Genomic DNA, 15221 nt, shown 5'->3' with positions numbered 1-15221 from the left:
GCCGGGTGGGTGGATGAAACAGAGATGTTTAATAACACCATGGAGAGTGTCCGTGAAATACAGAAAGAAAGTGGTTTACTGGAAAGAGAAAGTGGATGCACATGATTGATGGATTGATTTGACCAAAAAAACAGCGATGGTTGTTGCCTAATGCATTGGTGAATGTGGTGGTGACAATGGCATATGGTTCAGCTCATATTGGGGCGAAAGATATTTGTGCATTATTAGATCCTGTATGGTGCAATCCCAATATTCCAAAGACCGCTGCTCATTTGGTGCAATATTGCATGGTTTGCTTAGGACATAATCCTGGGAGCAGGGAGCCTGTTCTGAGTGTAAACTTTGCACCACCATCTTTGCCTTTTGAGGTGCTCCAAATGGATTACATCCAGTGTGTAAATAATTTGAAGTATGTCCTGGTCGTGGTGTGCGCTTTCAGAAAATGGGTGGAAGCCTACCAAAGCAAGGAAAATACTGCTTTGGCAACGGCAAAGGCATTGATAAAGGAATACTTCCAACGCTATGGATTGCCTCAGGTGATCTGGAGTGATAATGGGGGGGGGCACTTTAATGCAGATCTTATCAGTCACATTTGTAATGGACTACAGATTGAACAGAAATTCCATGTGGCTTGACACCCCCAGTCTGCTCAGCTGGTCAAGAAGTATAATGGGATACTGAAGATCAAATTGGCAAAAATTCAAGAAAGTAGAGGATTGAAGTGGCCAGAAGCTCTACCGCTAGCATTAATGTCAATACGGGTTACCCCACATTCTCGTTCTTGCATATCTCCATATGAGGTCATTTTTGGGCTCCCTGCTAATGTTTGGCCCGTTCCGAGACCCAGAACGTTTCATGATATAGAGTATCCTATGTTGACAGACTATCTGTATGCTTTGACTAAAGATCTTTGTTCCATTCATCAACATGTCTCAGTAGTTTTGCAGCTCCTGCCAGAGGGTCCCAGACATCACTTGGAGCAAGGACAGTGGGTTCTGGTCCGTAATTATCAGGAAAATCCAGCTTTGATCCCTGTTGGTCTGAACCGTTTCAAATCTTGTTGGCCACGTGGACGGTGGGAAAGGTGAATGGCAAGCGACACTGGATCCATGTGTCACATCTGAAAAAACGACCCCTCCCGCTTCCATATGATCAGCGAACCCAGGAAGGGGTTCTGACCCAGGAAATTTAGCGAGTTCCTAATTTTGTCCCTTTTTATGATGCCCAGGTAATTGGAGAAGGGCAAGGAGAGGGTATCTTGGGTGCAGAAGGGGCTCTGTCATCGGCACAAGTGATTGCCCCAGATTCTGTTGCCCCTACAGTCAAACGAGAGGCTCGCAGCACCCCTGTTGCACCGGATTCATCATCCTCTGTTTTGTTCTTTGATCAAGAAGTGCCTGGCCATGCTCGATACAACCTGCAGCTCAGAAAACAGCGAGGTGAATATGGTAGGAGATAGGGAGAGACTTGAGTGATAGGGTTCAGACCTGTTCCACTAATGTCTGTTAGATGCGCTTCTAGGGTACTGAGCAAGACACTGGACTGAACGCGCTGAGAGCCTTGAACATTTGCTTGATCTGTTCAGAGAGAAAGACTGAATTTCTTGTTTAAAGAGGCCCAGGTTGTGTTTTCTTCAAGAGTTGTGTAAGAACATAATTCCAACATGAGAGGCTTGCTTTGGTCTTATTTGTGATTAACGATAGGAGCCTGCCTGTGAGGCTCTAAACGGACACAGGAAAGAAGCAACCTCTTGCAGGTTGGACTGCATAGCCCAAGTTTATTTTTGGTCTTTTGGTTAGCATGTATCCCTTTGCTGCTCGTTTCGTTCCGGAAGAGGAACGTCCTTTTGTACCATGTTATTTCCCTGCATATATACCTGACTTTTCTAGTTGGACCCAACGAGAATATATTGCATTTATAGTTATTATAGCAATATTATTAATCACATTGATGGGAGTATTCATCTATTTAGAATTTTGCCCCCCTAGGCACACTATTTTAGGAACAACTGCCCCACATCTGGAAAATGTATTTCATACTTTAGCCCCACATAAGGAAAGGCATTTTCAGACTTATGTGAAAAATGTATTTGTTGAAATGCTTAATCAAACACACAGCTCCACCAATGCTACAAATTGTTGGGTTTGTGGTCTTTTACCATCTGTTAGGTTATCCCTACCCTTGTCTCAACTGGGGAGTTGTGAGGCTTGCTTTAAATTATATTCAATGATGTATATGCATTATACTGTGGACACTCAAAGGTTTTCGGAAAAGGATTATGAAATGATTTAGCATATATTGAGGTTAATCAGGGATTCGACCCCGAGGAGAATAATGGAGAGGGAACCTTAGATGAAAATGCATGGATGAATATGTATACAACACATGAAAATACCACTTGGTTGAAAAATGAGATTAAGAATTGTGTTGAGTTTAATTTCACTCAGTATTTTTGACATTTTCAAGACCGAAATGTTACTGAAGATAGGGCTATTCCAGTGCCTTTACTAAATAGTACCTTTGCGTTCTGTGTTCAGGGAGTAGGGTACATATCAGTAGGAGAAAGCCAATGAAATTATACTTATTGGTTGCGTACTTTTAGCATCTCCCCATTGTTAACCCCTCCTAGTATATATTTTGTTTGTGGAGAAAATGCCTATACTTGGCTTTCACGAGATTGGGCTGGACATTGCTACCTGTCCTTCATAAACGAATGGAAGGTGCACTCCAATGAAGTCAAATTACACGAAGAAATATTTAGAAAATGTCTCTTCTTTATTCAAATCTTTTGTTTTTCTTTATACAAGGGCACAGCCAATGCGTTTCGTTTCCCTAGTGCCACGGGAACTTCATCAGGGCATAGATATAGATTACATAAATGTCATCCCGGTGAAATGTGAAAAGATGCTTTGGAAGGCAATCGTCCCGGATGTAGCATCCTGGACTATTAAGTTCGCAAGCAATTCTAGAGGTACCACAATAGAATTCTCCCACTGGGCGTTCCAAAATAACAAGCGTCTTATTTTCAGTCGAGTCACTGGCAATCAACAATACAGTTCAGTCCCCCAAGTGTGTGCTCGAAATAACAATATTACTTTAGAAAAATTTCAAAATTAGGTCGTAGATGGGGCAATTGGTTGGTATGAAGCCTCCGTATGGATGATATCTTTCGTAAAAATTAAGAAAGATCCTTGATGGTCTGACTAAATAACAAGGCAAGTATGTCCCTGTGGTATAGTGAAATACATTTCGTCACGATAAGACCAGCAGTAGGCGTAGTGCAGAGACCCAGTACCTGTAAAAGGGCATCAAAGTCCAATGTAAAAGCAAGTCGACACGCTATTACATTGGTCTTTAGTGCCCTATTACAGTTACTGGGTCTCAGCACTACGCCTACTGCTGGTCTTATCGTATTTAGTCAGACAGTCGGGGATCTTTCTTAATTTAGACAAATTATATAACCTCATGTTTGAATGGAAGCCAGCAGTCTGCTCCGCGCACCTGATGGGTGAGGGTTGGAGAAGCTCCTCTATAGAGTATTTTCGCTTAATAAATGATTGAACTTTCTTCACTGCCAACTGACTGATTATTTGGTGATAGAATTGGGGCTATTGGTAGGTAAAGCTCTTATGTTATTTTTTATGGTACTTCACTAAATACAGAAAATACCACATAAATTATAATTAATCAGCATAAAACCTATAGATGGAGCTTATCATTGGAGGGTGTTGCTCTTGAAAGGATGGATGTGTTTGACTATTAGGGCATAATGTTAACCACTTGTATCACAAGGAAGCCTCATATTGACAAAATGACCATAAAACACGGACATATTATAAGAGAGAACATAGTGCATCATACAGCAAACCAGTAGCGCCTGCATTACAAATCTATGAGGAACCAACTCATATGACTAGATGAGAGAACATATTTCTAAGAAGCTTATTCCTTCTTCCACCCAGCGCTCCTTTATACCCTTTAAAACATTGCATGGGGGAACATATTGATCGAAGATAAAGCTAGACTGCATCCACTCTTGTTTTAGAGGAGTATATGGTTCAAACCTGAATTAGCAAACTATGCTGAAACTTTGCAGGAAGTAATCAAGCCGGATATATTCCAAAAAATTGATTGGCTTACCATCATAAAAAGGTTGATGTACTCTTTGAGAATGCAAGAGGTGTGCAAAACTCGGACTCTAGAAACAAAAGCCTTCGAAAGGGCTGATAAAGGAACAATGTTGGGCATGGTCAGTGTAGAGCAATGTCCAGGTTGCAATCAAAGACACATTGGCAAGGAAATTTGTCGACTTAAAGCCCACTAGTGCCTTAGAACACTACTTGGATATCATTTCATACCCAATGGATAAAATGCTTTACAACCAATTTAAGATAGACTCACTGCCTCTTAACATTTTCACAACAAAATTGTCTACTATATCATATTTATCTATATTATGCCTAGTCTGTAACATCACAAATGAAAATGTCCCTCATGTTTATTTGCTTTTCCGGCTTGCAGTCAACCGTGATCCATTTGAATCAAACTGATTTGCAGATTGATGCGCATATGTAGCCAAGAGATTGCACTGAGAATAGTATCGCCAGATGTACGACTTGCAATTTGTGACTCGCAAATGTTCAACAGTGTCTCAAATTGCATGCCTCATTAACATTCATGAGGCAGGTGCAATTTGCTACCCCATTAGGAATGATTAGCACTCACATGAATGGTGGCCTGCTGGGGTCAGCAGACCACCATGTCTGTGATTGCTTTTTAAATTAAGCAGATTTTTTTTTTTTTAAATGGAGCCCTTTTTCCTTACAAGCAGCAAGCATCTAAAAATTGTGGCGCATAATGAAGATAAGGAAATTTGTTACAAGGGAGGCTTTGACCACAGTAATAATAGCCCTAATCACGTCTAGAATTGACTATGCCAAGTCTCTTTACTTGGGTCTCCCCAAAATCCTAGTTAATTCAAAACCAGGCAGCACAGCTGATACGTTATCTGCCCAAATATGGCCACATCTTCAAAGTGATGAAGGACCATCACTGGATGCCAGTCGCGCAGAGAACCATGTTTAAGGTGTGCTGAATGGTCATCAAGGCCTTGTAACTGAACAGTTCTGCTTTCGTGAAGTCACAGATCAGCAAGTAGTGTCCTACCAGACAACTAAGATCTAGCCATCTACATTATTTGGTGGTCCCACAGTGTAAGAAACAACGGAGTGGAGGACGCAGGTTTTCCGTCATTGCTCCGCAAGTCTGGAATACTCAGCCATTGGACCTGAGGTCTACTCTTAACTACACCAGATTCAGGAAGCTGCTGAAGACATGGTTATTCAAACAGGCTTACCAATAACCATGGATCAAGGCCGCATTTGCAACCCAGTGCCAAAAGACCGTTTGGTCAATGTGTGCTTTAGAAATAATCAGTCAGTAACATAACATCCATCTGCATGTGTTTACTCTCATTTGGTCCTAGCAGAATGGTGTTAAAAGCTTGCAGTTTTTTTTAATACTAGTATTGTTTAAGCATTCAAGCAAGTTTGTCATTAGGTCAAATACCTGTTGTAGATTCCTTGTTAAAACAACAAACAAGTATGGTCTCCCCTTTAAAGATAAAGTTAAGCACTTTCAAAACTATTTCGCTGGATTGCTCCCTCCGGGCTCTGAATGCCATTGAATCTGTCTTTCTTACAGATCCGTGACCCCCTAAATTATTGGCATTAAGGGAGGACATTATCAATCAGGTGGCTGATTGGAATTTAAATACATCAATAAGGACAGCTACAATCCTTAGCGCATGGAAGCAGATAATGATTCTTCCACTTATAAAAAAGCCGGCAGCAGATCTGGCCATTATGACTAATTATAGACCTATCTCGATGTTACCTGACCTATCTAAATTTTTTAAGTGAGAGGTGAATATACAGCTGTCAAGCCTTTTGGAAACAAATAACTTGCTTCACCCTAGTCAGTCAGGCTTTAGAGCCCGAAATAGTACAGAAACAGCACTGGTGGAGGCTTCTGAATATATTAGAGGAGACCTGATGCAGGGGAGTAGCCTTATTGATAATTCTTGACCTATCGGCATTATTCGATACGGTCTCCACACAATGCTGTTGGATAGTCTTTAGGCCATTTGAGTGAAAGGGCAGGCTCTGGACTGGCTAACATCATTCTTACCAAATAGGAGCCAACATGTTTATATTTCTTCATGCTCAGCCAGTCCACCTGAAATATTAATGGGAGTCCCTCAGGGCTCTGCTACGGCTGAAGCTGCGGACCAAGAGTGATACAGTGTTGTTTAAGAAGAACTTAAAACATATTTTTTTGTGTGTGCCTAAGTCTTTTCATCTCCGACTTTGCTATTGCGGCACCGGGACACTGGTAGGCGAAGCTGTGTGCAGTATCATTTGCAGTCCATATTGGTTCTGCTCTTTTGCATCCCACATTTATTTTCTCGACGGATAGGTACCTAGCACTTTACATTATTTAAAAGGGTGTACTTCTTTGGCTTATAGAAACCCTAACAGAACATTGCAAAATTATATGTTCACTTATCCCTCCTGATAATTCTCTAGGATGTTAGCTGTGATAGCAACAAGACACTATGCTCCACATTGAGGATGCTTAACAATGTATCAATGTAACATTGTAATGTCAACTGTTTTTTATGATTCTTTTTTGATGATGTTCAGGCTACTCTTTCTCGTTTTTGTACAAATGCATTGTATTATATTGTTGTTCAAACTTTTATGGCAAGAACTGACCAAATAAAGTTATTCTGACTGACTGACATATTCTTTCAAGATGTACAGGTCAATCTGCAGAAATATGAAGTAATTCCACAAACACGGGTTCAGGTGGAGAATGTAGTTTATTCTTGGGAGACAGCTTATACATCCGCAACCGGTAAAGTGGTTCCCTTGACTCTCCACTCCCCCTAATAGAATGCCCAATAAGAAGGAAAGATAACATTCCATACAAGAATACAAGCACATTCTAAGTATGAATACCACACACCTTCCCCCTAGATATGAAACTCTTGCTATCCGTTACATTTTGACGAAAAACATTGGGATATACTTCGTAATTATGTAAATCAGGAACCAAGATTATGGACACAATCACATCTCCAATTCATATAAACCAGTAAAATGTATGACAGCCGCAGATCAGTAAAAATGACAGCCGTAGGTGCAATCAACATACACTTCAAAATCAGATAACATGGTTTTCAAGCAACACTCCATGTAATATAGAAACACTCTCGTGAAAGACTGCCGCTGGTGCTATCAAAGCACAGTTTATATGAAACAGCCGCTGGAGCAATCAAAACACGTAAAAATATAAAACAGAGTACCTGTTTAGTTACAAGTGAAAGCTGTCTGTCTTTAAATCCCATAGTTGTCGTCAATTCATGAAGTAATTCCACAAACATAGGTTCGCGTGGAGAATGTAGTTTATTCTCGGGAGACAGCTTTTACATCCAAAACCGGTAAAGTGGTTCTCTTGACTCTCCACTCCCCCTAATAGAATGCCCAACAAGAGGGAAAGATAACTTCCATACAAGAATACAAGACCATTCTAAATATGAATACCACCAAATACGTTATTTCAATCCCTTTGATGGGAAAACATAAAGGGGCATATTCTCAAGAGTGTGTGATAACTATCACAAAAGTAACTTAACGCAACTCTCAACATCGCAGTCTATTGCGGGAAAATTACGCTGTGTTAACGAAGTATTCTCAACACCGTGGCACCATGCCATAGTCTCCATATAACGCGTCAAATGTCCGCGATAAAACAATGCCACGCCACAAAAATGCGAAACACAAACGCAAGAAAAGCTGCGAGGGTGCCAATCGCAATGCAAAAATCAGCAAAAAACAGTGACAGGCCTGCAATTCACATGAGTCAGGTGGGATCAATCACCATAAAAGTAGAAAAAAAACAGACAAACAAATGGCAAACAACAGCGAAGCACAATGGACATTGCCGGAGCAAGTTCGGAGGAAAACCAGAACCACACAAGCCCCCCGGAGAACCAGCCTGGGACTTCGGGGTCAGGGAAGCCCAAGGAGAAGAAGAGTAGGAAGAAGCGGTTCTGTCCACAGGAAAACAGGATCCTGATAACGGAGGTGGTAGAACACCATAAACAATTGTCCGTCACCTCCACTGTGTTATTGGGAAACAAAGATGGACTATGACAGTTTATCGTGGACAAGGTGAATGTAGTGGGAGTGCTAAAGAGAATAATGGAAGAGGTCAAGAGGCGCTGAAATGATGTCAAGCGCAAAACCAAGCTGAAACTCGCCAACAACCGGAAGGCAGCAATGCAGATTAGAGTTGGGGGTCCTGCGCCATAGCAGAAGCTGGATGATATGGAGGAAATGGTGTCCACAGTCATCAGTGGGGAGACGGTGGCTGGAGTCGAGGGACCGGACACTGCTCAACATGACCGGACACAACAGCACTAGAGTGAGTAACGACCAGCGACTAGGGGGCCAGGGGGAGATGGGCCCAATGGCACACATGCACAATTAAGTGTAGCACATCTGCGGACAAACCATGCCCCAGACCACCAACTCTCACCAAGAGACCAATGCACAAGAGTATGCAATATCTCAGCACTGTACAAGCGCAGAAGTCAAAGGCACACCGCATGAAAGGGATAAGTGCCAGCAAAATCAGAGCTGCAGGGGCATCACTCCCAAAATGCAGCACACACACATAAAATGCAAAGCACACCAACACTGACAACAAAGTGGTGCAAACTGCAAAACACCCACAACAGAACACAGGACACTTCGGGTGTCGCTTGGGTGAAGACACTGGTCAATCCCATTATGACATTGCTGGGAAATGTAAGTTGATAATGTACAAGTACAAACACACGCACTGTCATTGAAATGTCCACTGTCCCCAATCAAATAGGTAGCTCCTCCCAAACAGCCACAATGTACACAGACATGCAATTTGTATGAAAACATGTACAATATGACAACATACATGTAGACTCATTGTTAAACTGCAGCACCCCTTCACAATGCAGAGTGAGAATCAACACCTCCTGCAGAGCAGCCATACCCTCTCTTCTCTGATGACAAAGAGGACCACCACAGCTTTGACTCTGACATCCACCAACAGCTTGTGGAAAGCCTAAGCAGCCCAATTACAGGAGCAGGGCAGCCCAACAGCAACAAGGAGACCCCCTCTGCCCAGACCACACAGCAGGTAGCACGCACCACCACAGCTGCCTCCCAGGACCCCAACAAAGAAAACATAGCCTTCCAACACCATGTGTTGGTGTGCCAGGAGCAGATGGCTGAACAGGTGCGGCTGTGCTTCGACTGTATTAGCAGACAAACTAGAAGCCATACGTCGGTGTCTGTGCCCCATCAGGGACCACTCACTGTCCCTAACGGACACCCACAGTCCACTCCATGCTCTCCAAGTGACCATGGCTGACATCGCTGGAGCCCTGACTCAGAGAACAGAACAACTGTCCAGTCAGAGTGGATCTAGCGATGTCACACAGGAGTTGGGAAACATGCTGAGGTTAATGGAGACCATGGAGCGGGCGAATGCGTAAATTACTGCTATTACAGCTGCACACCAGCGAGTGGTAGCTGGGTTTTTCAATGACCTCAGGACCATCCTCATGGCATTGCTGCCACAAGGCCTGGCGCTGATGCATGCTGCTGCTACCACCACATCCACATCTCCGCCCCCTGAGGTGTCAGTGCCACACGGTGCGGCAGACCTTCCACCTCCGGCAACTGATGTGTCACTGCCACACAGTGCTGGAGACAGAACACCACCACCCACACATGAGGCAAATGACACAGCAGAGGAGGAAGATGTGGATGAATCTGCCCTATTGGTAAGAAGGACGCAGCAGAATACATTTCCGCCATAGGGCTGGCTTTACCTTGGTTTTGCCCTCTGCATCATCACCTTCCACTGTCCCCTGATGCACTCTGCAACACTCACCTTGGACCTCAAAATGGACTACTCATTCTGTTTGATCGCCAATGACACAGCAATATGACTGCAGACTGAACTCTTCCTCTTCATTTGTACTTGTCTTTCCCTGAAGGACTCTGGCTGGCCCTCCACCGGCCAATATCGTCATGTGGGATTTGCACGGCCCTGTATAGCTTAAGATGCAGCACTCCAATGAATGTGCATTAAACATTCATAATCACACATATGTGTCAAGTCTATAGTCTTTCAAGTGTGGAAGTATAGATGAATGTAGGCTCACTGAACTTCCCTTACATTCATGTGGCTCATGTCGTAGAACAGGGGTCACAGGGTGACACATTGCTGAATGCGGTCTGGGTGGCGCTGACACAACAACAGGGACACATGCATGAGTTACTTCCTTGTCCAGCCCAGTACGGAACTACGAGCAGGGCCTGGGGTCATTGTTCATACCCTTATGCTGGACTGGCATACGTCAGGTCAGCCTACTCCCGCTCACAAGGGGATGGCAACACTACATATCCCAGGTCTTCATGGTAGTGATCTGCTGGTCACGGGTATAGTTGTCAGCATACCACAGCCACTCCTTTATGGCTGGTTTACATCCACATCACCCGCATCCAGCACACGCATTACAGGACATATAACCCTGCCAATAAAAAGGGCTGGGTGCACAAGGTGGACGCCATTACCACTCTCTATCTAGGTGCATCCGTGTGGTGTACATGTAGACATGAAGGCCAAGGCCCTGCAACGTCACATTCCAAGGGCCGGAGGAGACATGATGTTGTCCTCATCACAATAACCAATGATACAGGGTCCATGACTTTGGGGCACAGACTTGGTGGCACCGGCTACATTGCGGCCGGCACAGGCCCACCTCCATGGGACTTTTGGTGCACTGAGGTAGGGGCACCTTAAGTGCTGAGCGGGTGTGCAGCCTGCGATGATGCCCTGTCCCGGCTGTCCAGACTGCTCAGGATTTGTGTGCATTGTTGGACCGCAGTGTAGGCCTGAGCCAGCGGGCAGCGTGGGCCTACCGCCACGTGGCATGGTGTTGCGGATCACAGAGTCAGTGGCACCTCAGGGGCGGAGCTAGTGTGCAGCCTGCAATGATGCCCTGTGCGCTGGAATGTCCTCTGCCAAGGCGGAATCAAGACCCAGATTCAAATGTGAGACCTGGTTGCGTGCGGTGCGGGCTGCATGATGTGGAGGGTGCCATTTCCGGGGGCCCCAGGCTTGGGGCTTGCACCTGCACTTTGTGGGCCCTCATTGCAACATGCCAATGGCGCTAGGTGAGCAAAGAGGCCAGGGTGCTCAGGGCTGGGCATGCACTGCTGGGCGGCGGGATGGGCTAGGGTGCATCTGCCTGGGTGCGCAGGGGAGGGCATACGCTGCTGGGTTGTGGGAGGGGCTGGGGTACATCTGCCTGGGTGCGCAGGGGAGGGGCATGCACTGCTGGGCGGTAGGGGGGCTATTGTTAATCTGCCTGGGTGCGCTGGGGCAGACATGCACCGTTGGGCGGCGGGAGGGGCTGGGGCATTTCTGCCTGGGTGCACAGAGACGGACAGGCGATGATGTTGTGTGCAACTGTATGTACTTTGCCATTCTTGTATCTTGACTCTGTTTCAGATGATGGATCTGTTTCAAATGTGTGACCTAGTGAGCTGCACTAAATACAGGCACGTGGTGGGAGACACCGGTGTCAGCAGGTGAGCAGTATGGCCTGGGTGCGCAGTGTTGGCACTCTCTCTCCCAGTCCATCTCTTCTGTTCTCTGTGTCTCGCTCCCCCTCTTTGGCCGTCTATCTCTCTCCCTCTCTGTCCATCTATCTCTCTCTCCCCCTCGCTGTCTGTCTATCTCTCTCTCCCTCTCTCTGTCCGTCTATCTCTCTTCCCCCTCTCTGTCCGTCTATCTCTCTCTCCCCCTCTCTGTCCGTATATCTCTCTTTCCCCTCTCTGTCCATCTATCTCTCTCTCTCTCTCTCTCCCTCTCTGTCCGTCTATCTCTCTCTCCCCCTCTCTGTCATCTCTCTCTCTTTCCACCTCTCTATCCATCTATCTCTCTCCCCCTTCTCTGTCCATCTATCTCTCTCTCTCCTCTGTCTGTCTATCTCTCTCTCCCCTATCTGTCTGTTTATGTCTCTCTCCCCCTTTCTGACCCTTTATCTCTCTCTCCCCCTCTCTGTCCCTTTATTTCTCTCTCCCCTTCTCTGTCCGTATTTCTCTTGCTCCCTCTCTTTCTCTCTCTCTGTATCGCTCTCTCTCCTTTGCTCTCTCTCTGTCCTTTGATGTGCGTAAGATACACCTTCTCATCATGATTTTTGTCTGGTTGTAACCTACAGATTATCCTGTGGGGAGCCACCATGCGTCTTCTTTTCTGCTCTATGTTTATTTGAACACATTTTCATTTGGTAATTCGAAGGTAAATGTGTGATGCTCATTTTTGTGACGACACATGCATGTCACCAAATATGATTGCGTGACATAAGGCAGATTATTTTGTACATGATTCTCTGTAGTTGATGTGGCATCTCTTTGGCGGGGAGAGGTGCCCGGGGAGGCAAGGGACTGGGGGTGGTGGCGGTGGGTGTTGTGGTCCAGTTGGGGCTCCCAACTTCATGATCAGTGGCTCCATGGCATCTGTTGCCGTTCAGGTGGTGCTCTGGCCTGGGCTCCCTTTTGTGGTGCAGGCTGTGGTACGACTTTACACCAGGTCAGAGCAGGTGTTAGTTTCCTGCTTCTAACACACCATATTGCATGTTTTGTAGTAATATCGCCGATCTGGCTGGTTGTTGTGAATGTTGCGGAGTGGTGTTGTTGTGGCTTTTGGCACGGGAAACGCCTACTCTGCATCTCATTAGCTATAGTTGAGGGGGTCATCTGTGGCAATGTTTTTTGCGGCTGCTATTGCAGGTAAACTGGCGCTATGGGCTGTTAGCGCCAGCTTGTGAATGAGGTAATAATTGTATCACGACTTTGGCTGCGATGAAGTGCCAATAACTTGGCGATAACTCCTTGAGAATATGACCGTAGTACGGCAAAAATGGAAAGTAACAAAACTCAGTGAACAGAAGACATGACTGTTATATTGAGCAGACGTTCTGAGATGGCATCCCTGATAAACATGCCTGCCAGTGTGTGCTCTTTCTTCTTAGCCACATTTCACCATTCAAGGTGACACTTCTTGCTTTGGAGGCCTACTGAAGGGTTTACAATTGAATTACTTTTCGAGCAGCGATTACAATTGAATTACTTTTCATGCAGCGACCAGAGCCTTCTAAGTGTGATCAAGTGCTCCATTGCTTTAAAAGAACTGGTTGGAGTGAGCCTTCAAATCGAGGGTGTATTGGTTAATAAAAAAAAAAGATATATATATATATATATATATATATATATATATATATATATATATATATATATATATATATATATATATATATATATATATATATATATATATATATATATTCACTAAAAAAACATAGGTTTCACAATTGTTATAGTTAGGAATTAACATTTAAAAAACCTTTGAAATTCACTGAAAAAACCATAGGTTTCACACCAGTTATTGTTATAGTTAGGAATCAGCATTTAAAAAACCTTTGAAATTCACTGAAAAAACCATAGGTTTCACACCAGTTATAGTTAGCTGAACATTTTACTCATACAAAACCATTGAAATTCCCACGTTATAGTTAGTTGGACTCACTATAACTCGCGCGCCCGCAATCCACTGCTGATGATGTCACATATTACATCATTCATGACATGGTCAGTGACATCACTGATGACATCACTAATGACATCTGTAGTGACCGGGTGTTTGGCTCTATTTCTGAGTGATGGTGACTTTAAGCTTGCTACCATCCTGGATCCCTATTCTTAGCTTGTTTTGGCCCTTTTAGGCCTCTTTCCAGACCTAGAAGCATAAACTAGAGGATAGCCGCTTTATATGATGATAGATCCCTTATTCCTGACTCTAATCCATCTATTGCCTATTGGCTTTGACATAATTATGTATTCTTTCATCATCCTACCTATAGTAGAGGATGGATCCTGTAGTCCTGACTTTATATAACATATTGGTATGGTTTGTGTATGTACTCTGATAGAGTTAAGTCCTTTTCGGGCCTACAAGGCCCAGAACCAGAGAGACTCCATTTTGCTTTCTGTCCCTGCAGACTGAGATGCTTGCAGGGTAAAGGTGATGTTTTAGTTATGAAGTGTTGTTCGCTCTTTGCAAACTAGAGAGAACCGGCCGGAGCTGAATCTTATCAAGAAGTGTCCCTGGGCTCAAGTCTCTAGACGAAACAAGCAGCTGATCACTGTGAGAGCGTCTAGAGCAAGGAGCCTGGTACATGGATTTGGTGGGAGGAGGCTACTGGCTGGAACTTTCCACTAGAGGAGAGCATTCAATATTAGCGAGGTGCAGAAGAGGCGGAGTGTCAGTTGGTGTTTGGAACAGAGAGCAGTCAGTTGGTCTTTGGAACAGTTCAGTTCAGTTGATTTTTGGAATGGAGAGAGAAGGCAGATGATTGCTGGAGCTGGAGCTGGAGAGAGCAGTCAGATGAATCTTGGAATGAAGTTGGAACTGTCAGCTGGAGCTGCCAGTTTATCAGGATGCATTAAAGCAGTTACCAGTCAGATGAGGAGTTGAAGCTGCCAGCTGGAGCAGTTGAGCCAGTGGAGTAAAGCCGTGGTGACGGAGGGAGAGAGAGAGCCCTGATTCCACCAGAGAGAGAGAGAAACATTCCTTTCTTATAGGGTGAGGTATTCTAAACTAGTTTGCTTTACACTTAAACATTGATCTTGTCCTTTATTTCCTAGGTTAGATTCCCTACACTGATTATAATCCATTCCCTTTTTAGCTATCTACAGTTCTTGTCAGTTACATGTGGATGTGTTATAGTAATAAAGCTTTCCATTATAATAAAGAGACCCGCAGATCTGTGTATGTGTATGTTGTAATAATAAAGTAACCCCAATTCTTAGTGAACCATTGTGTAACCGTTGTTTTCTTATGATAAAGTGAACCTTTCTTCTAGCCAGATGCTGTAATGGTAACTGATGGATAAAAGGGAGGAGGAGCGCCTAAATCAGGGAATAACCTTTGCATATAGTAACCCCAGTTCTTAGTGTGCAGGTATTATTATTCATAATAGGGTTAACCTTTCTTCTAGTCAGATGCTGTTATGTGAACGGATGAATCTCCCGTCCAGG

Source organism: Lissotriton vulgaris, chromosome 2_1 (genome assembly GCF_964263255.1).
Source record: "Lissotriton vulgaris chromosome 2_1, aLisVul1.2, whole genome shotgun sequence".
NCBI classification, from domain to species: domain Eukaryota; kingdom Metazoa; phylum Chordata; class Amphibia; order Caudata; family Salamandridae; genus Lissotriton; species Lissotriton vulgaris.
Note: the sequence above shows the minus strand (reverse complement) of the source record.